This window comes from Cricetulus griseus, chromosome 8 (assembly GCF_003668045.3).
Source record: "Cricetulus griseus strain 17A/GY chromosome 8, alternate assembly CriGri-PICRH-1.0, whole genome shotgun sequence".
NCBI classification, from domain to species: domain Eukaryota; kingdom Metazoa; phylum Chordata; class Mammalia; order Rodentia; family Cricetidae; genus Cricetulus; species Cricetulus griseus.
In genome coordinates, this window is record NC_048601.1 from 60,651,062 (window position 1) to 60,674,632 (window position 23,571).

Below are 23,571 nucleotides of genomic sequence, written 5' to 3' on the forward strand. Positions count from 1 at the left end.
GTCGGGTCGGTGGATATCTTTTCCCATTCTGTGGGGTGGCATTTTGTCTTACTGACTGTGTCCTTTGCCTTATAGAAGCTTCTCAGTTTCAGTAGGTCCCATTTATTAGTTGTCTATCTCAATGTTTATGCTATTGGTGTAATGTTCAGGAAGTGGTCTCCTGTACCACCTCCTGTACCACCAATTTGTTCAAGGGTACCACCTCCCTTCTCTTCTAGGAGGTTCAGTGTGGCTGAATTTATGTTGAGGTCTTTTATTCATTTGTACTTAAGTTTTGTGCATGTCGATAGATATGGATCTATCTGCAATCTTCTACATGTCTGAATCTAGTTGTATGGCTCCACTTCTTGCTGTCTACTGCACTGGGTAAGCTAGCCAGGGAAGTGTTGGAGACCTCACCATGGTGGGTGACAATGATGGAAAGCTATCAGACTGACCAATCCAGCTATCACTAAGGCCCAGAACCAGGGATATTATTTAGCCCACTCCAGAGTACACCTCATCTATTATTCACATGCTAGAGCATGTGAATAAGATATATCTGAATATCCAAAGCTGCAGTGATTTCCATGACACAAGTCAACAACAGAATATTCAAGAGGAGTCACCGTGAGAGCTCAGCATTGATGGTGTAGCAGAAGCCAGAGGCCTTGAAATAGACCAATGACTCATTGCTATGAACACTTACAAGTAATGATGTAGGGACTGAAGGTTATATTGTGTGATTCACTGTGTCACAATAGTCCTTCCATGCCAAGACTTTTTGTTTGTTTGTTTTGTTTTTCTTTTAAATTTTGTTTTGTGGGGAAGGTTGCAAGGGCAAAGGATGTATATGAAGGGACAGGGAAAGGAATAGGGAGATGAGATATGATGTGAAACCCACAAAGAATCAATAAAAACTTGAGAAAAAACCCAAAGAACCTTGAGGAAAAGAACAATCTGAGACATCATATGGAACAGTCAAGTTATTTCAGAGACAATGTTTGCATTGGAGGCACACAAAATCTGTTTCTAAGGGCATCTGGGTCATTGTCAGTATTATTTTCTTTAGGAATATCTGATTGAGGATTCTGGAGTTTTATTGGGTTTATAAGGTTGTATAGTCCACTTAAAGTTCCTGTACATATGAGATGCTCAGTAATCAGTCCAGAAATAATGAGAACTGATGGCAAAGAAGCAAAGATATACCCATCCTCTGGTGGCTAGAAGATCTTGTTAAGTGAGGAAAACTCTAGATTTTGATAGATTCAATTCTATGTTTAATGGGTGGATCCATTCTGGAGTCACCTGAAGCTTCAGGGACTTACTTGACAATGAAGAAGCCTCCCTATAACAGGCTTATTAACACTTATGTGACCATAGCACAATGAAGACAGGTCTCCTATGTGTCCATGTCTCAGCACTGTGATTTCTTCTTCCAGTCAACATGCACTCCAGAGTTGCCACTTAGCCAGGACAATACGATAGCAGTGTGCATGACAGAGGGTAGGAGCCAGCAACCTCACTGCAAAACTAAATGTGGCCAGCAGAATCCACTTGAATGCTTAGGAGGAAAGTTACTGGTTTGAGGGTAGATCTGTTGGGTGTCAGACACTTGGCCTTCACAGGACTAGGAATAGAAAATGACGTTAAAGTTTATCTAATGCTATACCCTTTTTTCTTTGTGTGAGAAACTTGTATGCTCCATTCTTTATTTTCATTACATCTGTAGTAGTTTTTCACTTTATCACATTAAAAACATATTATTTTTTAAAATCTTCTTTTCTCATTAATCTAATATTGCATATATACACAATTTATTCACTGGGAAGTTGATTTTCAATTCATTTTCATCTTAAGGAAGGAAGTTGAAGATCCCTGCAATGACATTACCAGGACATTGAAAATCACAGTTGAAGAAATCTACATGAAAAAACCTCCCATACTCAACAGTTACAGTTGGGGACATGATGCCATCCTGACATATTAATTGTAATTCACCTAAATATCCCAGTAACATTCTCTACTGAGCTGGAAAAACAATGCTACAATATGCTATTACCCTATCATCAAGTGAGTTTGTGCTTTGCAGTATAAGTTGTACAATCACCTAAGCACCTCTTGTACTGAACTGCATTTCGTAGGTGAAGCCCTGTGTGCTCCTGACTTTTCCATCACTAGAAGAAAATGACATAATGAGTTCAATGTTGGTTCAGTTGTGGAGGTTCTGCTCCAATGGAAGAAGGCCCTGTGTGAGTCTTCTCTGAGAGAGCACATCAGGAAAAGAGTGTGTGGGGCAAAGCTGAGCACTTTGTGTTCAGGAAAGGAGAGGGGATCACAGGCACACAGTTCTCCCCTTGAGCCCAGTGCCAATTGCCTCACATCACCCCAGTAGCCCTGTGTTCAAGCATATTCCACCACCAAAGAGCAAAGCCAACTCTCTCTTCTGATCTAACCATGACATATTCTTTTTTATCCATCTTATTAAACTTGATTGTTTTCTCTTTTTAAGAATTATCACAATCAAAATACATTGTTGTGATGAGATTCAAAAATTAGTTTGGGACTAGAGACATATCTCGTAGAGGACATGGGTTCAGATTCCACTACCATATTGCAGTCCTGTATGTCTAGTTCTAGTGGAACCAATGTCCTCTTCTACAATCCAAGGCCAAGACACTCACATGTGGTCCACAGACATAGATGCAGACAAAATACACATATGCATGAAGTACAAATAAATAAAAGATTAATTCTGAGGGATCACAGTGCTTCTGCCAATCACATCCCTTACAGCAGAGCAGTGACAGTGCACTCCCCACATAGACCCTTTAAATTACAGAACATAAAATTCCACATGGCCAGTCACAAAATCACTTGTGATACCTTAAATACTTGGGATACCTTAAAATACTAATCCTAACTGTCATAGGGTGACAAAAAGCACAGGTGTCCTGTGAGCATCAACTCAAGTACTTCTGAGATGATTTGCATATTGAGACATTAGCCACAGTCCAGATTGTTTAACCATCTTTAAAGGCAGCTTCCAGTGCCTAAGAAGCAGCCTCTAGTCCAGGTCTCAGAGATAGGGTCAGCTGCTTTCCTGCTGTGGGTACTGCTACTCTGGGTTCCAGGTGAGAGGATGTAGTGCTGGGAGCAACCTCTGTGGCTACTTCTGTTTCCTCATGGCTACTGTTACAGATTCTACATACATGATGGTTTTATACTGGGCAGCTTGTAGCATATCTGTGACAGCAATGTGTGCTTATCATTCCAGGTTCTATGGGGACATCATGCTGGCCCACCCTGCACACTATTTGAATATGTCTCTAGAGCAAAGGGCAACCATTTTTTTTGCATGGCCAGCCAGAGTGTCAGTTTTTAAAATATTCGTCTTATGCAGTGGTATCAACAGAAATCAGGACATCCTCCCAAACTCCTCATCTATGGAGCATCCAATCTAGCATCTGGGGTCCCTGCCTGGTTCAGCAGCAGTGGGTCTAGGACAGACTTCACCCTCACCATCCATGCTGTGGAGGCTGATGATGCTGCAACTTATTACTGTCAGCAGAGTAGGGTGCTTCCTCCCACAGTGCTCCAGGGATAAACCAAGACCTCCTGGGTTTGCTGCTCACTGAAGCTCAGTCTCTGAGCTGTTTCTCACCAGACATCACAGCCATGTGACTTTTACAAATCTTATTTGAAAAGAGGATGACGCTGTGAAAGAGATATTTTTTAAAACGATATGTGTGTCTATCCCACAATGAATGCTTTGTAATTCATCTGTTTGCTTACTTGACAAAGACTTCCCTAATATTATTTTCAAATATTTAGGTTCAATAAAACATTTTTTGTTCAATACACTGAGTGGACAATCATTTTACACTTGCAGAAAATTTTCCTCAGTTGCCCCAAATAACCAGAGCTTGAGCACTGAATTTTGTTAGTTGCCTTGCAGACATAAGCTGACATTTTGAACCCAATGTCACATTTTCACTTCTATTTTCTTGAGATTTCATAAGTTCCTATTCTACTGCTGTCTTATTGCTTAGCCTCTGATCTGTATCTCTGTGTTCATCACTGATACTCATCCATGGGCTTCGACTCCATAGCTGTTCTTTTCTGCTTTTTCTATAGTATCTTCTACAATGTGGCCACATTCTCTTCTTTCCTTTTGCTCTCTTCTTAAGTGGAGGAGTACAAAGTCTCACTATATATCCAGGGGTGACCTGTAAATCACTATCCAGTACTAAGTTGCCATGAACTTGCTGCCCACCTAACTCTTTAACCAAACTGCTGGTTTACATGACAACATACTCAGCTACTTTTCATTTTGTAGTTGTTCTACCATTTCAGGTACATGAACTCTAGAGGCCAAGGATGCACAGTCATGATCACAGAAGGCTAATTTTACAGACATCCTCCACTTCTATGTGAGCCTTCTTTGGGATCCTGTGTCCTTCCCATGTGAAGTAGGAAAGCTCAACAGAATGATCCCTTGCAAAATTTTTCACAGATGCATGAATATGCAGCCAGGTCCTGCAGCCCTTTATTCCCAAATAAACACGCAGAGGCTTATAATAATTATAAAGATTTTGGCTAATTACTTAGGCTTCTTCTTCTTTTTCTTCTTCTTCTTCTTCTTCTTCTTCTTCTTCTTCTTCTTCTTCTTCTTCTTCTTCTTCTTCTTCCTCTTCTTCTTCTTCTTCTTCTGGTTTTTCGAGACAGGGTTTCTCTGTGGCTTTGGAGACTGTCCTGGAACTAGCTCTTGTAGACCAGGCTGGTCTTGAACTCACAGAGATCTGCCTGCCTCTGCCTCCCGAGTGCTGGGATTAAGGGCATGCACCACCAATGCCCAGCTTGCTTAGGCTTCTTATTGGCTAGCGTTCTTTTAATTATTAACCCATTTTTGTTAAACTATGTGTTGTCATGAGGCTGTCGTTTACGTGTAATACTCCAGCATGTTCCTTCTTCTGTGGCTAGTGGTGTCTCTCTAACAACAGACTCTCTCTCTTTTCAGTATTCTCCTAGTCTGGTAGCGCTGCCTATACTTCCTGCCTGGCTACTGGCCAATCAACATTCATTCATCAACAAATAAGAGAAATATATATTCACAGCATACAGAAGGACATCCTTCATCAGATGCATGTTTCTGAGTTTTTCATGTTTACAGTCCTAGATCACAATAGAAAATCTGTATTGTATTAGTATCCTACTGCTGCACAGTAAGCTAACACAAACTCAGTGATTTCAGCAACAACAGCCATAATCTTGGCAGGGTATATCTGTGCTCTCTATGGAGGGTCTCATAGGCTACAGTCAAGGTGTTGTCAAAGCTGCACTCTCATCTGGGTACCCAGAAAATCTTTTTCCAAGAACAGTGAGAATATTTTCACCATCTCTTTTAGATGTGTCTCTCTGCAAATAGGGAAGCCAGGAAACACACATGGAGCTGAATATGACCCAGCCATCTACATCTATTTTATGAATGTCTTCCTTCTTTTTGACATTTACCTGTTAACTTTCCTGTGTTTTAACCTACTTTCTGTTTCTGTAACTGAATACCAGAGGGTAGGAATAAACACAGAAAATACATCTATTTAGCATAGTTCTGGGCTTGATGAATCTGAAAAGCATGTTGCTTTTATTGGACCACAAATCTTGATGGCTTGTTATATTTCATAACATGTCTGATGACATCACATGCTGAGATCTACAGTTTGCTAGATCTGTGATTTTTGCCTCTAAGTATAAAGCTAATAGTATCTTCATGGCATCTTCCCTTTATGACTTCATATAATTCTATCTACATCCAAAACTTACTACCATCATATTCTTTGATCTGAATTTGAGGATTGAGTTTCTCACACTTAAGTTTGGAATGATACATTCCCTCAGAGGTAGTCTTCATCTTCTTCCACCTTCTTCTACACTGTTAAGCCTCAGACTGTGCTTTGTCCATGGTTCCTGCTAATTACATTTGCCTTCTGTGCTCCACAGATATGCTCTTCTACCCAAGCATTTCTGGATGAAGTTAGGGTTTTCCACTCAGCCTTTTAAACTTGCAGAATCTTCAAGTTATCCACAGAGGCAAATCTGATGACTTGTTTTCTATTTTTGTGTAGGCATTTCCAATTACATCCTCTCTCTTGCATCTGATCCTGTAATAAATAATCAATTTCTGACTTTTGTTTTCAGTTAGTACAAATTCAGGATTATCTACCCATTAAGGCATGGTTCAGTTATAGAACTTAACAAGAAATAATATTTTGACATTGTTGGCTTTAGGTAATTTACTTATCAAGTCCTATCACCCTAATCATTGAGATGAAGTCGATGTATCTTAGCCATGTCTCATCCTTTGTATTGCATTCATATCATACTTAAATATACAAGTACTCTATTCAAGCTAGTGACGTAGAGGGACCATCTTATCTATTTCCTCCTTGCTATCTCATGAACAAATTAACACCTGTAGATAATTCTTGGCTAAACATACAACTTCAGGCATCTCTGAGATAATTGAGAGACCACATCTGGAAATACTTAGTATGCAGAGGGGTAAACACAGAAATTTTTACATTTTCAGAACCTTAGTTTTAGTCACACAGAAATTAAAGCTGGAGTTCATAGCTCTGTCTTTCTCACCTGTGGACTAGCTTTTCTTTAATCTATATAGCTTTTTAAAAGTATTTAAAACATTTACAGAATGGAGTATTACTCAACAGAAAAAAAAAAAACTGGGATCTTAAAATTGACCTCACAGGTCAATGGATGCAATTGGAAGAAACGATCCTGAGTGAGGTAATCCAGTCAAAAAAGGCAAACATGGTATGTACTCACTTAAATATGGATTTTAGACATAGATCAAAGGATTACCACATTGCCAGATGAATTAGGAAACAAGGAGGACCCCAAGAGAAGATTGCATGGTCCCTCGAAGAAGGGAAGTGGGACAAGAAACCCTGAGCAAATTGGGAGCATGGAGGGAGACAGGAAGGAGTTGGGAAGGGGAGAGACAGATATGGGGAGGGGGGAGGACAACAGGAGGACTAAGACAGGGGAAGAATAGAGGAGGGCAAGAAAGGAGATGCCTTGATAGAGGGATACAGTACAGTTTTGGAGAGAGGTCTGGCACAGGGGAAATGTTAGGGATCCACAGGGATGGCACCAACTAAGAATATAGGCAGTGGTGGAGAGGCTGCCTTTGATGCCCTTCCCCCATAATGATACTGATGTCTACCTTGGTTACCATTCCTAGCCCCTTCATCCAGTAGCTGATCAAAGCAGAAACAGCCATCCACAGCTAAACACTGAGCCATACTTCTGTAATCCAGTTGTGGAGAGGGAGGAGGATGAGCAAAGGAGCCAAGACTATGCTGGAGAAACCAGCAGAAACAGTTGACCTGACCTAGTGAGAGCAGGGAGACCCTAGTCGTAAAGCTGGGGAACCAGCATTGGACAGAACCAAGTCTCTGAATGTGGGTGACAGCTAGGAGGCCAAGGCAGTCTATGGGACCTCTAACAGTGGAGCCAGTCTTTATCCCTAGAGCACAAATGGACTTTGGGAGCCTATTCCTATGGAGGGATACTATTGCAGCCCAGATACAGGAAGAAAGTACTGTGTCCTCCCAAATGTTGTGACAGACATTGAAGGTCCCCCATAGAAGGCCTCACTATCCCTGGGGAGGGAGTGGGTGTCAGGTTGGGGAATTGGTGGGTAGCATGGGAGGATGGGAAGGGTAGGGAATGGGAGGATGGATATGTAAATAAGAGTGCTTCTAAAATAAAAATAAACAACTGTATCCTCAAACACAGCAAAATAAGCATTGTTTTCAAATTCCTAATGAGTCTTTCTTGAAACAAATTTATATAGTCTACACATTTGATCACATGTATATGTTAAACAATATTGACACATAACATTATTAAGCTACAAATGACCATATCTGAAAAATTCTCAAATATCTGTCCAGTACATATCTGTTTTCATATGACTCATGAACCAAGTAATTCTAAAACCTTTGAAGCTGTTTGAAAATAAAGATAGTTGGAATGAAAGCCAGTGGATTGCTCTAAAGGAGTACTCACATGGGAAATAGAGCAGTGGGTATTCACAAAAGAAATCATCATTCAAATTCCTAATTTATGTCCTATGTCTGGCATCCAGAAAAGGAAGGAAGTACTAAATAATAAAACACAGCAAAACAGCAATCCAATAGACATTTCTGGCACTAAAGTCCAGTCAAAAAATGATGTCTACTCAGTAGCAACACCATAGATAGTGCTGAAGACATTTCCACACCCTTTCAGTGATGTTAGATACATATTCTTAAAGGAAACAATGAATCAAGTGAAGAGAGAGTATAGGATATCAGAAATTGTTTGTTCTTGAACTTTGAGTAGACTTTATACATAGGAGGGCAGAATAATTCCTCAGTGTAGTACCCACAGAAGAATCTTTTTCTCTGCATTTAGGGCAGACCTGAGATATCTGGGAATAATAGGCCTGTGCTGAGTCACTGTGATTAGCCAGATTTAGAGCTGTGCCAAAACTTATCCATTGTTTCTCCTTAGCATAATATTCTCCAGTTCCACTAATTTTATGCTGATGTCATAATTTCCATTTTATTATGGCTGAATAAGATTCCTTACACATATGTACATTCTTTCATTCAGATAATCCATTCCTTGGACAACTGACAGTAGGTTGATTCTAATTCTTACTATTGTGAATAGTGCAGCAATATACATGGGTGTGGAGATATCTGTATTGTGGTGGTTTGCATAAGAATGAACCCTATAGGTTCACAGATTTGAATATTTAGTACTTAGGTACCAGTACTATATGAAAGATTTAGGAAGTATGACTTTGTTGGAGGAAGGATCTTATTTTGGTTGGGCTTCCAGTTTTCAAAAAGCCCATTGCAAACACAGAGTCTTTCTGTCCTGCCACCTGTGGATCTGTATATACAAACTCTCTGCTAGTTTTCAAGCTTCACATCTGCCTGCAAGCCACAATGCTCACTGTCATGATGACAATGAAGTAAACCTCTGAAATTGTTTTTTTTAATAAATTTTTATTTAAATAAAAAACTACCTTATTTTGCATACCAATCCCTGTTCCCTCTCCCTCCCATCTTCCCATGCTCCCCACCAACTGCCATCCATCCCTACATCCATTCCTCAGGGAGAGTTGGGACTCCCATGGGGTGATCATAAAAGTATGTTATATCATTTGGGGCAAGACCTAGACCCTTCCTTGTTTATCTAGGCTGAGAGAGTATCCCTCCATAGGGAATGAGGTCCCAAAGTCCATTCATGCACTAGAGATAAATACTGGTACCACCCCCAGAGGTCCAACAGACTGCCCGTGCCTCCCAGCTGACACCCACATTCAGAGGGCCTGGTTTGGTCCTATGTGGTTCCCCAGCAGTCTGACTGGGGTCCATGAGCTCCCACTTGCTCAGGTCAGCTGTTTCTGTGGGTTTCCCCAGCATGGTCTTAACCCCTTTACTCGTCACTTCTCCCTCTCTACAACTGACTCCAAGAGCATGGCTCAGTGCTTAGCTGTGAATCTCTGCTTTTGCTTCTATTACCTACTGGGTGAAGACTCATGTTTGTCTTACTGTGTCTGGGTTACCACACTCAGAGTGGTTTCTTCTAGTTCCATCTATTTGCCCGCGAATTTCAAGATTCCATTGTTTCTTTTTTCCTCCTGCTGAGTAGTATTTCATTGTGTAAATGTACCACATTTTCTGTATCCATTCTTCAGTTGAGGGGCATCTGGGTTGCTTCCAGGTTCTGGCTATTACAAACAATGCTGCTGTGAACATAGTTGATCATATGTCCTAGTTGTATGACTGTGTATCCTTTGGGTATATGCCCAAGAGAGGAATTGCTGGATCTTGAAGTAGACTCATTGCCATTTTCCTGAGAAACTGCCATACTGTTTCCCAAAGTGATCTTATAAGTTTGCACTCCCACCAGGAATGGAGGAGTGTTCCTTTTTCTCCACAAATTCTCCTGCATAGACTGTCATTCGTGTTTTTGATTTTAGCCATTCTGGCTGGTGTAAGATGGTATCTCAGAGTTGTTTTGATTTGCATTTCCCTTATGGCTAAGGATTTTGAGCACTTTCTTAAGTGTCTTTCAGCCATTTTAGATTCCTCTATTGAGAATTGTCTATTTAGTTCTGCACCCCACTTGTTAATTTCATTGATTTGTGTTTTGCTGGCTAGCTGCTTGTGTTCATTGTATATTTTAGTGTGCATGGCGATAGATATGGATCTTGTTTTCATTTCTGGTCAAATTCTGAACTGAATCCATGTGGCCCTGGCCTTTTTTTGTCTGGAAGGCTTTTGATGACTGCTTCTATTTCATTAGGGATTATAGATCGATTTAAATTGCTTATATCATCTTGATTTAATTTTGGTAAGTGATATCATTCCAGAAAATTGTCCATTTCCTTGAGATGTTCGAATTTTGTGGAGTACAACTTTCCAAAGTATGACCTGTTGATTCTCTGGATTTTCTCAGTGTTTGTTTTATATCCCCGTTTTCATTTCTGATTTTGTTAATTAGCATGCTCTCTTTCTGCCTTTTGGTTAGTTTGGCTAGAGGTTTGTCTATCATGGTGATTTTCTTAAAGAACCAACTCTTAGTTTAATTGATTCTTTGTAATGTTTTCCTAGTTTCTACTTAATTGACTTAAGCCCTCAGTTTGATTATGTCCTGGAGTCTACTCCTCAGTGGTGAGTTTGCTTCTTGTTGTGTGAGGGACCCCCAGGGAGTCTGCTTTTCTTCTCTTATCTAGGATTGATCCAAAGTACCCTTGGGGAGCTACTGGCTCCCTTATGGCTAGGTGCTATTTCCTCATTCCCCCCCCTGCTGACCAGGTCTTTTTACAAATATGCAGATTATCTGCATATTCCCAGGGGCTTAAGAGCTTGGACTTTGATCTGAGTTACTTCCTAGGGTGCTGCTGATGGTATATAAGTCAACTCCCTTCTAAATAAAATTGGCATTCTTCTTTCAAGAGTGACTGGCTGTTTTGTCTTTATTAATCCATAGACCACTTGCTGAAACCTGTAAGAAGTAGTAGTGCTGGATGCTACATAGTGGAGGTCCCAGCGAGATCAAGAAAGAAGGGAATACACACTGAGGGATCACCTGTGGGAGGCTGGCCAGCGTTAAGGTAAACAGGTGTTTTGGAAGATGGGTACTGCTAGTTCTTACCCTCTTTTGGGGCACCAGTTGGTCCAATTGTCCAATAAAAAGGGCACCAATATCAAATACAAGACAGCAACAGACTTTTTAAAATCTGCACATGAGGTCAGCCCTTGTTTTTTTTATCTCTGGTGACCTCAGTATAGTTTATTGTGAGCAGGTAAGGATAGACTTGCAAAGGATATTACACAGAGAAGGGCCAAATGCTATAACGACTGTTACTTTTTCTCTGTGGTGTCTTGTCAGAGATGCACTTCTTAGTAATAGTGTGAAAGTGAAGAAACAAGTTGAGGAAGCCAAGGCTGCCTTTGCAGAGACTCAGGACCTAGAGTCTGTTAAATTACTTCAAGGGTCTAACGACCCTTCCTCTGGGTTTTCTCCCTCGTCTTCGGGGGATGAGTCTGAGGAAAGTGTAGAAACTGAAAGGGACGTTAAAGTAAAGCATAAGCTAAAAAAATGTTCCCTTGAGTCCTGTCCTCATGCTGGTAATTCCAGAAATCCCTGTTTTCCTTCAGCCTCTCTTGAAGAGCAGAGGGGCAGAGCGATGTTCGTGTCCTAGAGATTATTAATCCCCAAGGATAGAATCAGAGAGAGCACTCCCCTCTTATTTATTTAGTCATTTTTAATTTGAATTAGAAACAAGATTGATTTACATGACAATCCTAGTTCCCTTCTCTCTCCCACCCTCCCCTACCACACCCCCAACTAAAACCCTACCTATCACATACCCTTTCTTATATTCTTCACCTGACTCAAATTTTCTGCTCCCTCATGACCTCTGCATCCTTCCTCTTCTTCTTTCTCATTCTCACAGCTCCCTCCCCCCTCTTCCCATGCTCTCAATTTGCTCAGGGGATTGTGAGCATTTCCCCTTCTCCAGGGGACAAAGTTTGTCTCTTTTAGGGTCCTCCTTGTTTACTAGTTTCTCTGGCAGTGTTGATTGTAGGCTGGTAATACTTTATTCTATGTCTAAAATCCACATATGAGTGAGTACATTTTTTTTTCTTTTGTGTGTTTGTGATTGGGTTACCTCACTCAGAATGATTTCTTTTATCTACCCATTTTCCTGCAAATTTCAAGATTCCACTTTTTTTCCTGCTAAGTAGTACTCCATTGTATAAATGTACCACGTTTTCTTCATCCATTCTTCGGTTGAGGGGCATCTAGGCTGCTTCCAGTTTCTGGCTATTACAAATAGTGTTCCTATGAACATTGTTGAACAGATGTCCTTGTTGTATGAATGTCCTTCTTTTGGGTATATGCCTAGGAGTGGAATTGCTGGATCTTGTGGTAGACTCATTACCATTTTCTTGAGGAGCCGCCATATTGATTTCAAAGTGGCTGTATGTTGGGGAACCTGTAGCCATGCCCGCTTAGGGGCTGGTTACAGGTCTGCCTGACCACACCTGCAAGGTCGTGGCCAGGGTGATGTACAGTAAGAGTTTCAGTTGGCTGGGTTTTGCTTTCAGTTTTCACCCTTTAGGCTTGATGTAAGGACTGCTGCTGTGCCTTCTGGCTAGGTCTCTCTGTAAGTAAGGCTTTTCCCTATTACATACCCATATATTTCTACCTGGCTCCATATTGGCAATGTCCCACTATAGCTGTAAATGTTGGCACTCCCACCAGTAGTAGAGTACTCTTTCCCTTTCTCCACATCCTCTCCAGTATAAACTGTCATTGGTATTTTTCACTTTAGCCATTCTGACAGGAGTAAGATGGTTTCTCAGAGTTGTTTTGATTTGCATTTCCATGATGGCTAAGGATGTTGAATAATTTCTTATGTGTCATTCAGCCATTTTAGATTCCTCTATTGAGAATTGTCTATTTAGTTAGTTCTGTACCCCACTTTTTAATTGGATTGTTTGGTATTTTGGAGACTAGCTTCTTGAGTTCTTTGTATATTTTGGAGATCAGCCCTCTGTCAGATGTGGGGTTCATGAATATCTTTCCCCAGTCTGTGGGCTGCTGTTTTTTCTTGCTGACTGAGTCCTTTGCCTTACAGAAGCTTCTCGATTTCAGGAGGTCCCATTTATCAATTGTTGATCTCAGTGTTTGTGCTACTGGTGTTGTGTTTAGGAAGTGGTCTCCTGTACCAATTAATTCAAGGTTATTTCCCAGTCTGTCTTTTAATAGGTTCAGTGTGGCTGGGTTTATGTTGAGGTCTTTGATCCATTTTGACTCAAGTTTTGTGTATGGCAATAGACTTGGAACTATCTGTAGTCTTCTACATGTCCGAATCCAGTTATGCCAACTCCATTTGTTGAAGGTGTTCTGTTTGTTCCAGCATATAAATTTGGATTCTTTGTCAAAAACCAGGTGTTTGTAGGTGTGTGGATTAATATCAGGGTTTTCAACTCTATTCCATTGGTCTACCTTTCTATTTTTGTGCCAATACCAAGCTGCTTTCAAGACTATAGCTTTGTAATTGACTTGAAGTCAGGGATGTTGATGCCTCCAGAAGTTCCTCTATTGTACAGGGTTGTTTTGTCTATCCTGGGTCTTTTTTTTCTCCATAATGTTGACAATTATTCTTTCAAACTCTGTGAAGAGTTGTATTGGGATTTTGATGGGGATTGCATTAATCTGTAGATTGCTTTTGGCCAGATTGCCATTTTTACTATGTTGATCCTGTCTATCCAAGAGCATGGGAGATCTGTCCATTTTCTGGTATCTTCTTTAATTTTCTTTTTTAGAGACTAAAAATTCTTATGATGCAGATCTTTCACTTTTTTGGTTAGTGTTACCCCAAGATATTTTATGTTGTTTGTAGCAATTGTAAAGTGTGATGTTTCTCTGATTTCTATCTCCACCAATGTGTGTCATCGGTATATAGTAGGCTACAGATTTTTTGAGTTATTCCTGTATTCTGCCACTTTGCTGAAGGTGTTTTTCAGCTGTAGGCTTCTTCCCGGGGATGCAATGATGGTTCCACATATGAAAATCCATCATTATAATCCACCATATAAACAGACTGATGAAAAAAAAACACATGATCATCTCATTAGTTGCTGAAACAACCTTTGACAAACTCCAACAACCCTTCATGATAAAGGTTTTGGGGAAATCAGGGATAACAGGAACATACCTCAACATAATAAACGCAACATACAGCAAGCCGACAGCCAACATCAAATTAAATGGAGAGAAACTCAAGGCAATTTCTCTAAAATCAGGGACAAGACAAGGCTGTGCACTCTCTCTGTACCCCTTCAATATTGTCCTTGAATTCTAGCTAGAGTAATAAGACAACAAAAGCAGATCAAGGGAATACAAATCGGGAAAGAAAGATGTCAAACTCTCACTATTTGCAGATGATAAGATAGTCTACATAAGTGTCCCCTCTTAATTTTAAGGATATTAAACAGCTAAAAGAAGTGGTTGTGACTTATGGGCCTCAGGGCCTTCTGGACACAGGAGCTGACACATTTGTCATTTCCCTTAACCATTGGCCCATGGCTTGGCACCTGCAAGAATCAGTCAGTAGCTCCCATCTGCTAACTTGGAAGGATGATAAGGGACACTCTGGTGTATATCAGCCCTTCATTGTGCCTCCCATCCCAAATAATTTATGGGGCAGAGATGTCCTAGAAGCAATGAGGGCTGTACTAGCCATGCCTCCTGTGCAGTATATGCTTAAAGAGCAAGGCTATTGCCCAGGCAAAGGGATTGGGAAGAAGTTACAGGGCAACCCCCTCCCTGAATCAGACAAACCCCTGATACAGAGAGCCCCTGGAGACTGGAGAGGATTGGGACATTTTGAATGAGGGCCATTGTTCTGTAGCTTCTTTCCTATACCTCCAATTCCTATAACCTGGAAAAATGATGAACCCATTTGGGTAGAACCATGGCCCCTGTCTAAAATAAAATTGGAGGCTGCTCATGCCCTAGTTTAGGAGCAACTCAATGCAGGTCATATTGTCCCCTCTACCTCTGCCGGGAATACCCCAATATTTGTGCTGCTGATGGTATATAAGTCAACTCCCCTCTAAATAAAATTGGCATTCTTCTTTCAAGAGTGACTGGCTGTTTTGTCTTTATTAATCCACAGATCCCTCACTTGAACCCCTAAGAAGTAGAAGTGCTGGATGTTGCATTGTTGTTCTAAACCTTTCAGCTGTTTTGTCAATTCTCTAGTGTGACTATTCTCCAGTTTCTTCATGTGGGCACATAGTGCTATGAACGTTCTTCTTAGCACTGCTTTCAAAGTATCCCATAAGTTAGGGTAAGTTTTGTTTTCATTCTCACTAAATTCTAGGAAATCTTTAATTTCTTTTTTTTTTCCCCTCTACCCAGGAATGGTGCAATTGGAAATTATTCAATTTCCATGAGTTTGTATATTTTCTGCAGTTTGTATTATTGTTGAATTCTAGCATTAAAGCATGGTGGTCTGATAAGATACAGGGGTTATTCAAATTTTTTTTATCTGCGGAGGTTTGCTATATTGCCAAGCATGTAGTCAATTTTAGAGAAGGTTCCATGTGGCGCTGAGAAGAAGGCATATTCTTTTGTGTTGGGATGAAATGTTCTGTAGATGTTTGTTAAACCCAATTGGGTCATATCTTCTGTTAAATCATTTGTTTCTGTGTTAAGTTTCTGTCTGGTGGTCCTGTCTGGTGGTGAGAGCCAGGTATTGAAGTCTCCTACTTTAAGTGTGTGTGCTTTTATTTGTGGTTTGAGCTTTAGTAATGTTTCTTCTGCAAATGTGGGTGCCTTCATATTTGGGGCATAGATGTTCAGGATTGAGATTTCATCTTGATGGACTTTTCCTGTGATGTGTATGAAATGCCCTTCTTCATCTCTTTTGATTGATTTTAGTTTGAAATCTAATTTGTTAGATACAATTGCTACACCAGCTTGTTTCTGGGATTCATTTGAATGGAAAATCTTTTTCCAACACTTTTCTCTGAGGTAATCTCTGTCTTTAAAGTTGAGGTGTGTTTCATGTATACAGCAGAAGGATGGATTCTGTCTTCATATCCATTCTGTTATCCTTTATTTTTTTATAGGGAGGTTAAGACCATTGACATTGAGAGTTATTAATATCCATTGATTGTTGGATCTTGTTTGTTTTGTATTTATTGTTGTGTGTCATTGTGTGTAGATTTCACCCTCGTTTTTCTTTTCGGGTTTGGTAAAGTGGGATTATCTATTGCCTACATTTTTGTGTTTGTATTTATTTTTGTTGGGTTGGGGTTTTCCTTCCAGAACTTTTTCTAAGGCTGGATTTGTGGATATGTATGGTTTCAATCTGTTTTTTACCTGGAATATCTTTTTTTCTCCATCTATATTGATTGAAAGCTTTGATAGGTACAGTGGTCTGGGTTGGCATCCACATTCCCTCAGTGTTTGTAGGACATCTATCCAGGACCTTCTGGCTTTCACTATTTCCATTGAGAGAAGTCGGGTGTAATTGTAATTGGTCTTCCTTTATATGTTACTTGTCCTTTTTACTTTGCTTCTCTTAATATTTTCTCTTTATTCTGTACGTTTGGTGTTTTGAATATTATGTGGCAAGGGGACTTCTTTTTGTGGCCCAGTCTATTTGGTGTTCTGTAAGCTTCTTGCATTTTCATAGGCATTTCCTTCTGTAGGTTGGGGAAGTTTTCTTCTATGATTTTGTTGAATATATTTTTTGTACCCTTGAGCTGTATTTCTTCACCTTCTTCTATACTTATTATTCCTAGGTTTGGCCTTTTCACGATGTCACATATTTCCTGGATATTTTGTGTTAGGTAGTTGTTGAACTTGAGATTTTCTTTGGTAGATGACTAGTGAGCCTTTAACATCTGAGATTCTCTCTTCCATCTCTTGTATTCTATTGTTTATGCTTACACCCTTAGTTCTTGATTGTTTATCCATACTCTCTATTGCAAGCATCTCCTCATTCTCTGTTTTCTTTATTGTTTCTATTTCAGCTTTCATGCCTTGAACTGTTTTGATTGTTTCCTTCACTTCTTTGGTTGTGTTTTCTTGGCTTTATTTAGATTATTTAAGAAAACTCTATTTCTTAAATTTTTTTCTTTGTTTTTTTCTCCAATTTCTTTAAGAGATTTTTCTCATTTCCTTTTTAAGGACTCTATCATCTTCATAAAGTAGATTTTAAGGTCCAGCTCTTCTTCTTCCCCAGTGTTGCGGTTTGGTCTTTCTGTTGTTGAGTGTGTTCTTATTCTATCTTCTTCCCATCTCTTCTTGCAGTGGGTGCAGAAGAGGGGTCTCTTTATCTCCTTTTGTCACCCGGTGCTGTGTGTGGGCCAAGACTTCAGTGTTTACAGCTCTGGATGGTCTTGCCACTCCTGGTATTCTTCTCTCTCAGCAGAGGTCAGGGCAAAGGGGCAACTCAGCAGAGTTCAGGGTAGTGGGGAAACTGAGAGGGAAGTGTTTCTAGACTCAGGGAGATCCTCCCTGTCTAGGCAGGTCCATTCTATGCCAGGCTCTGGCCCAGAGAGTTTGAAGAAAGGGATGGTTACCAGAGTTATGCAGGAGAAGAGGTGACACTCACCTCAGCAGAGGTCAGGGCAAAGGGGCTTGGAGAAGGGCTTTTAAGGTGGCCTCTCCACTATTGCTTAGATTGTTAGTTGGGGTCAAACTTGTAGGTCTCTGGACATTTCCCTAGTGTCAGTTTTCTCTTTAAACCTGTAATGGCTCCCTCTATTATGGTATCTCTTTCCTTGCTCTCCTCCATTCATCACCTGACTAGATCTTCCTGCTCCATCAAGTCCTCCTCTCCCCTCCCCTTACAGCTCTTCCTTTTTCTTTTAATTTTGTTTTAGAAACTATCTTATTTTATATATCAATCCCCCATTCCCTTGACCTCCCATCCTCCCGTGCCTCCCACTGACCCTCCAGCCACTCCCTACCTACTTCCCAAGGATAATGAGGCCTTCCAAAGGGATCATCAAAGTCTGTCACATCCTCTGGGGCAGGACCTCGGCCTTGTCATGTGTATCTAGGCTGAGAGCATATCCCTACATAGGGATATTCAGGCACTAGGAATAAATACTGTTTCCACTCCCATAGGCCCCTCAGACTGCCAAGGCCTCCCAGCCCACAGCCACGTTAGGGTACCTAGTTTGGTCCTATGCTGGTTCCTCAGCTTTACTATTGGCGTTTCTATGCTCTCACTAGGTCAGGTCAACTTTTTCTGTACATATCTCCTGCATGGTCTTGGCTCCTTTGCTCACCCTCCTTCCTCTCTACAACTGGATTCTGAGAGTATGACTCAGTGCTTAGCTGTGGGTGCCTGCTTTTGCTTTAATCAGCTACTGGATGAAGGCTCTAAGATGGCAATTAAGGTAGTGATCAATCTCATTATAGGAGAGGGATATCAAAGGCAGCCTCTCCACTACTGCCTAGATTCTTAATTGGGTCATCCTTGTACAGACCATTCTTGGCCACTTAGGATTCTCATACACTGCTGGTCTTTGGCATTCATAAGTGTCGTAGCTGGGTAAGGCTGTTGCTTGCTTTGCTACTTTGGACATTTGCATGGTACTTTCTGGTTATCATTAAATATTTCCTCATGGAGGAGATATTTTAGTCAAACCCAGGACAGCGGCCTCTGGTACTTGCATCTGAGTGCATGGTGTTTGAAGTGCAATATCACCTATGAAAAGTTTAGTGCAACATCAGGTGTATACGTTTGTAAAGTTTGTATAGAAGCCAAACATTAGCTGACAACAAATTATTAGGAAATTTGTTTTAAAACAGTTTTGTTGCTTTATAATTTTATTATTTACTAGTAATGAAAGGAAATCTACATGTTACTGACATGGGTGTGCTTGCTCAATTTTATAAAAGAAATGATCTCATCTGAATACCTGATTTCATTGTATGTAGCACAACTTCAACATATTTCTGAGTTGGTAGATATTGTAATTTTATAATTTTCAATGATGAGATTCCTACTTCACATCCATGCACTAGAGAAAGTGGTAGAAGTATGCTTATGGGTACATCAGGAATTATTGGAAATTATCTCCTAATCCCAACATAAACCATTTAGCCAGTTTTTATGTCAGTCAAATCAACAACTCAAACACCAACATGTAAATTTAAACATTTTAACACTATAGAACCCAGAGTTATATGAAATTGATACTTGCATGGTTACACATAATGGTAGGTGACTAAATTACTGTGTTTATCAGAGAAGAAATTTTTGTATGTTAAAAGATTGCAATGCAGCCCCTGCCTCCTCTTCCCTCCTCGCCTGGCTCTTCTCTTCCCATTGAGGTGGCGGCTGGCCTCGCCTCCTAATCAGCTCCGCTTTTCATCTCCTTGGGTCTTCCCTTTTCCCTGGTGCCCAGAGTGGCCGGACTTCTCGCTTCTTACTCTATGGTGGCCCCAGAGCCCCTAAGTGCGCTCCTCCCGCCATGAATGAAGAATACGATGTGATCTTGCTGGGCACTGGCCTGAAAGAGTGTATCCTGTTGGGGATAATGTCAGTGAATGGAAAGAAGGTTCTTCACATGGATCAGAACCCATACTATAGAGGAGAAAGCGTATCTATAACACCACTGGAAGATTTATACAAATGATTTAAGTTACCAGGACAAACACCAGTATCAATGGGGAGAGGAAGAGACTGGAAAGTTGACTTAATTCCCAAGTTCCTTATGGCCAATGGTCAGTTGGTGAAGATATTACTTCACACAGAGGACACTCACTATATGGATTTCAAAGTGATTGAAGGGAGCTTTGTCTACAAGTGTGGGAGGGATCTACAAGGTTCCTTCCACTGAAGCAGAAGCACTGGCATCTAGTTTAATGGGACTGTTTGAAAAACGCTGCTTCAGGAAGTTCCTAGTTTATGTCGCCAACTTTGATGAAAAAGATTCTAGAACTTTTGAGGGCGTTACCCTAAGAAGACCTCCATGAGAGATGTGTATAAGAAGTTTGATTAGGGCCAAGATGTTGTAGACTTCACTGGCCATTCTCTTGCACTGTACAGAACAGATGACTACTTAGATCAGCCGTGTTGTGATACCATTAATAGAATTAAACTTTACAGCGAATCTTTGGCAAGATATGGTAAAAGCCCATACCTTTATCCTCTCTATGGCCTTGGAGAATTGCCACAAGGATTTGCAAGATTAAGTGCTATATATGGAGGTACCTACATGTTGAATAAACCAATTGATGAAATCATTGTGCAAAATAGAAAAGTGGTTGGTGTAAAGTCTGAAGGAGACTGGCTGTAAGCAGCTCATCTGCGACCCCAGCTATGTAAAAGATCGGGTTAAAAAGTGGGCCAGGTAATCAGAGTGATCTGTATCCTTAGCCACCCTATCAAGAACACCAATGATGCCAATTCCTGCCAGATCATCATTCCACATAACCAAGTCAACCGGAAGTCAGATATCTATGTTTGCATGATTTCCTTTGCACACAATGTGGCAGCACAGGGCAAATATATTGCCATTGTAAGTACAACCGTGGAGACCAAGGAACCAGAGAAGGAAATCAGACCAGCTTTGGAGCTCTTGGAACCAATTGAACAGAAATTTGTCAGTGTCAGCGACCTCTTTGTACCTAAAGATTTGGGAACAGAGAGCCAGATCTTTATTTCCCGTGCCTATGATGCAACTACTCACTTTGAGACAACCTGTGATGATATTAAAGATATCTATAAGAGAATGACAGGATCTGAGTTTGACTTTGAAGAAATGAAGTGCAAGAAGAATGACACTTATAGAGAAGACTAACAGCAGTACATATTATGTAATTAGGACAAACTTAAAATTTGGCAAATAATGTATATTATATGAAATCAATATTGCAAGCCCGCTTTTATGATCAAAATGGAGATTGAAGAGTGCTATACCAGTAAATACTCCTTCCCTTCACTTTTCTAATATCATGTATTAACTTGTTTTCATGGAATGGCTAATCAGAATTGGTTGTTTCTGTTTAGACTGGCTTTTTTTTTAAGTGAAGGAGCTGTTCTAAACAAATATTGATATCGATAGAGAACTTGATACAGTACTTGTATCTTTTAATCAGTGTAGCCTTTGCAATTGTGTTGCCTCTGCTCAAGAGCTAGATCTATTCAATTTGTGCCATCCTGATATTGGGACTCTAAATTGAATCCTTTGGTTTGGGAAAACTTTCAAAGTTTTCTCATTTTGTTATGTCAAGTATTAAAGCAGGGCTCAAATAGCAGCCACATATTTTGTTTATGTGGGTGTAAACTTCTAGCCAAATTGTAGATTAAGGAGTTGTTTGGAGGAAGCCAGTATTGGTTTTTTAACCTATTACAATTGCTGAGAAGGGGATAGGAACCATATGGTAAGCAGGTAAAATTATAGAAGCACCTTTTATCCCAGGTATGGCTTCTTCAATGGACCAAGCTGCAATGCATTATTGATTTGACAGAGCCTTGATTTCAATGATGTCTGTCTCAAAATGGCTCCAGATGTTTTCTGTACTGCAAAATAAAGCTAAACTCTGGAAAGAAAAAAAAAAGATTGCAATGCAACATGCTATAGTAGGAAATCTGAACCAATGCCTCAATTGCAGTGTTACATCGTGAGTTGGCATGTATAGTCAAAGTGCGTGTGTTTTGTGTTCAGAATCAAGGCTGCAGCAAAATCCAATGATGCAAGAGAGTTCCGCAATGCCAGAACATCTTAAATTAACTCTTCACCTGCTTTTAATTTATTTTTGGCTGGTGTGCTTTCACATAATTTATTATTGGCAATTTTTGTGGTGTATGGGATCAGTTAAATGACTCATAGCTTTAGCACGTGGGCTCTAGAATTTGAGCTTTTGGAAAAAGTGAAAATTTTGTCAGTGTTGGGCTTCAGTATTGGATGACAACATCACTTCCTGAGTTCTTGATTTTTCACTCTTGCCTTCCATTTTCTATTTATCATACCATCGGTTTCATTCTCTGATGTTTGGAAACACATTTGGCTTATATTTACTATGACATTAAAAGTCATTTTAATATTATATTTTAATGAGGATGGTATAAAATTCCATGGAACTCTGGCCTGTCTTTACCTCCTTGGTGGATACCCAGCCAGCAGCTCTGGGGTATGCATTGCTTTCAATTGGCTTAGGACACAAGTAGCTTCAATGCTCTGTAATTTTCATCGAGTGTGGTAAATAATTGGCCGAAATATTTCCACTTTTGCTTTCTGATTTTCCTTTTTTATCCTTCCCTTTTATTCTTCCACTCTCTTTTTTTACTGTTCTTTTCTCATTCAAATTTCCCCTTTGTCCTTTCCTCTCATCTACTTCCCTTTATCTCTTTTTTTCCCTTAGTCTTTCCTTTCCTCTCTCACTTCCCCCTTTCCCTTCTGTCCCTTTTAATTTATTCCATTATAGTTACTTTCCCACCCCTATTCCTTTGGTGTTTTCTGTTTTTACTCACCATATTTATTATTTCATAAGGATTGTTATACTGAGGTAGTTCTGTCATGTCTGAAACCTGATACAAACATGTCATTGATTGTGAATTGAAAGCTGTCATTAGAGCATCTAGACATGTGCGGTTTGGGAGCTCTGAGTTGGACCTTGACTTTCTATGTTGACTTCCTTCTCAATGAGTGCTCACATTCTCTGATGGTATTGACTGTTGATTGACATCAGTCACTCTCACATGATGCTGTTCATTTTGTTTCTTCATTTGCTGCCCACTTTGTGTGGACACATACAGGACAGCCCAGATGATCAGATTTTATAAACCAGTCATTTTCTTGCACACCATGTTGCATCATAGAGGTGGGGCAATATGAGATAGAAACACAGACCTAGGTCCTCATGTCCCTGCTGCTCCAGGGGTCTGTAGCCAAATTTAAAAGTATTTTAATCTTTGGCTGAGTGGTATGGCACACGCCATTAAAACCAGCACTCCAGAGGCAGAGGAAGGTGGATCTCTGTGAGTTCAAGACCAACCTGGTATACAAGAGCTAGTTCCAGGACAGCCTCCAAAGCCACAGAGAAACCCTGTCTCGAGAAACCAAAAAAAGTAATATAATCTTTTCAGAGTGATAGATTAATAGAGGAAAAACCATGTAGTAATAGAGTATACCAGGAGATATTTACTGTATCTTATATGAACATAATAATATACAGACATTAGAGAAGACTCTTTTTTTTCTGATACACAGTCTATTCAGATAGCCCAAGCTATCCTGGAATTCAGTATGTATATCAGTCTGGCCTCAAACTTCCAGAGATTTTCCTGTCTCTGCCTCCCATGTCTGGGATTAAAGGTGTGTGCTTCAGATTAGAAAAGACATTTTAAATATCAGTGTTGCATCATTATACATCTGCATGTGTATGTTTGTATTATATTGAACTCTTTCCAATTATAGGTGCCTGTAGGGACATTCGAAAGACCAGTCTTCATCTTCC

General features: G+C 40.2%; 1 pseudogene; it reads left to right on the forward strand.

Moving 5' to 3' along the window:
* Positions 1-19,580: 19,580 nt before the first annotated feature.
* Positions 19,581-21,062, forward strand: LOC100756033 (annotated as a pseudogene).
* Positions 21,063-23,571: the final 2,509 nt, after the last annotated feature.